Here is a 2,827-nt window from a genome sequence, read left to right on the forward strand (position 1 = left end):
GCGGAGCGCCGCGTCCTTCTGCACCGCGCGGAGGCCGGCCCTCGGGCGCCCGTGTGCTCGGCGCGGTCGCTCCCGCTGTCCCCAAGGCCGTCTGAACCGCCGCGCTTCAGCCCTGGACTCCTCACATCCACACACGGAGAGAGACAATAAACACAGCCGCCGCGGTCGCCTCCCTCTTGTCCGGCATAACACAGCACACACACATTCGCACACCGGGGAGGGAGGGCGCGGCGACTGCCCCGCTGTCACTCAGCTCCGCGCCATCCAATCGGGGCCTTAGCGCCGCAGCCTCTTGGCCAATCCCAAAAATTCCAAGCCCCCGGAGGGGCGGGACCCGAAGGGGAAACGTCATTGCGGGTAGCAACCGAAAGGAAGACTTGGGTTTTTTTGTTTGTGTGTGTGTATGTGTGTGTCTGTGGGTTTTCCATTTGAAGGGAAAGCAGGGGCTGCTGTCAAGGGTCATTTGAGGGCGGCAAAGGGAAAAAGGTAGAGCTGGCCTCGGGTCGATTGTAATCCTCCGAGCGTGATGTTTACTCAAAGGCCTGCACGGGAAGCCCTGGCTTTTTGCCGGGAGCGGCAAAGAGTGGGGGCGGGGAAGGCAGGAAGAAGCCGGGCCGCTGTCCCGAAGGGAAATTATTTTTAAAAAGCGGTTGTAAACCGCAGGCAAGACGTTGTACACCCCTGGTGCAAGGAGGGCCCCGTGAGCCCCGCCTCCCAAGGCCCCAAGTGGTCGTTGCTGTGTAAAAAAATCATTTACTCAGACCATCTCTTTCCTCCTTTTCCTGCCCTCACCCCCAAAAAAGGATATGGTCAGTTTCAAGACCACTGCTTTTAAAGAACTTGCTGGTTAGGGACGCACAGAATGTTCCAGGGAGAGAATGCCGGGGGCCGGGTGTTCTGTTTTGCTCTTTGTTGACCTTTCTCTCCTGAACAATGCAGATGTCAGTGTCACTTTTCTTTTTCATTTCTCCAGAATTGTCTCCTATCTCTTACGAGGACAGCTTAATTTTTTGTACTGCTTCCAGCGGAATTTTCAAATGGACCCTGAGAAATCATTAACATTAAAGCTTTCTAAGAACAAAAATTACCCATACAACAACACCGAAGTCTTTGGCAGACGGTCGATGGCTTTACTGCATCCTGCTTTTCAGTGTAATTCCATTCAACAAGTATTTCTCGGGCACACATTCTGACACACCGTGCCAGGCTCTGCAGTGGGTTAAAATTTAAAAGCAGAACCTCGGATTTCAAGCCGCTCAGAATCCGGTTTGTGAGACAGAGCAAAAGGGAGTTGAGGGTCACCAAAATGAGTACTCAAGGGCACGGAGTACCACGAGAGAACTGTGACAAGGGAGCGTTTCATAAAGATAAAAACTGTAGGGCTTTGTACAAAGGTGATTTGTAAACTCTTCCAACTGTGTATTTCCTCTTGAGGGAAAGCAAAATTGTCTGAGGTTACATCTTTCAACTGCATTCAGAGTGAGGAGGTGGGGAACTCTAAAACATGGAAAGAATTTAAATGCAGTTTTTCTTAATTAGCTCTCTTGAGGCCAGGTAATTTTGGCATATTTGAGGACTGTGGTTCAGAACAGTGAAACCTTTCTTTACCTTGAACTTGGGGCACAAGCCTGTAAATCAGACCAGGGTCAAAGCTGATCAACCTCGCGTCCTTGACTTTGCCGTTTAACTTTCCCGGGCGTCAGTTTGGGAGCTTTCATTTCACATTTATTGTGACTCCACATCTCCAAGAACACATGTATGTGTTTGAAAAGGGGTAAATACTCTTAAAGGCTGTGAGTTTTTATAAAGATATATGAATTAAGGAGAAGCTGAGCTATAAAATACGTGTTTGTTTCCTTTTTAAACTTCAAGTCCTTCCGATTTTTGAGGTGATGGAAATAAGGACCATCTGCTCACTTACCTTATGGGTGAGGTACTAGGAAGTCCTATAATACTGAAACCTTTGCAATTGAGTCTTTAGCATTCTGAATATGATAACTCCTGTAATAAAAGTTGTTGGTTTTTTTTCTTTAGAAGTAACACTGATTCGGGGCTGGGGATTCAGCTCAGCAGCACAGCGCCTGCCTGGCAAGCACAAGGTCGTGAGTTCGATTCTTGGTGCCGGAAAAAAAATTAAAGAAAAAAAATAGAAGTAACACTGATTCACCTAACAGAATCAAATTATTGAATATACTTGCAAATTCATATTTTAAAGCAGAGACTTGTGGTGAATGGCAAAAAGCCTCTAGATTAAAAGTATTCTAGCTTCTAGAAATCTTTTGGTCTAATTGTTTACAGTAGATAACATTTTTGTGACCAAATTTATTGTACCCAACCTGAGCACACAGCTTTCGCTTCTGGAGTAATGCCAAATAATAATTTTCATTTACAGAGCAACTGTAGCAATAATTGCCCCATTATAAAATTTCTATGTCAGATTGATCTTGTATTTCTTTCTGCTTAATTCATATATATATATTGCACTTAATTTCCAACCCACAGAAAATACCAGCCAAAATAAAAAGTTGTAGAAATCAAAGTCATTTCTATAAACTTTAAAAATAAAGGCCTTGCTGAGCATGGTGGTGCACGCCTGTAATCCCAGCACTTAGGAGGCTGCGCCAGGAGGATCTCTGAATTTAAGGCTGGTCTGGGCTACAAAGTGAGCTCAAGAGCAACCTGAATTACATAATGAGACCCTGTCTCAAAAAGAAAAAAAAAAATAATTAAAGGCCTTTTTAAAAATCAGACTTTCTCAGTAGTTTCCATCATAGTTTATCCTATTATATTATCCTCTTATATTTTGATATTTTCCTATTGCAGTAAT

The 2,827-nt window shown here is 44.8% G+C and overlaps 1 protein-coding gene across 1 annotated transcript in view; it reads right to left on the bottom strand.

Annotated features, from left to right (window-relative positions):
• Top2b (topoisomerase (DNA) II beta) overlaps window positions 1–233 on the bottom strand; it is a gene marked incomplete in the record, with an annotated part of 65,513 nt that extends 65,280 nt beyond the window's left edge. Inside the window, 1 exon segment of the mRNA XM_005387486.2 lies at window positions 1–233.
• Between the last annotated feature and the right edge of the window lie 2,594 nt (window positions 234–2,827).

The sequence above is a fragment of the Chinchilla lanigera genome, unplaced genomic scaffold (assembly GCF_000276665.1).
Source record: "Chinchilla lanigera isolate Chin_1 unplaced genomic scaffold, ChiLan1.0 scaffold00029, whole genome shotgun sequence".
In the NCBI taxonomy this organism is placed as follows: domain Eukaryota; kingdom Metazoa; phylum Chordata; class Mammalia; order Rodentia; family Chinchillidae; genus Chinchilla; species Chinchilla lanigera.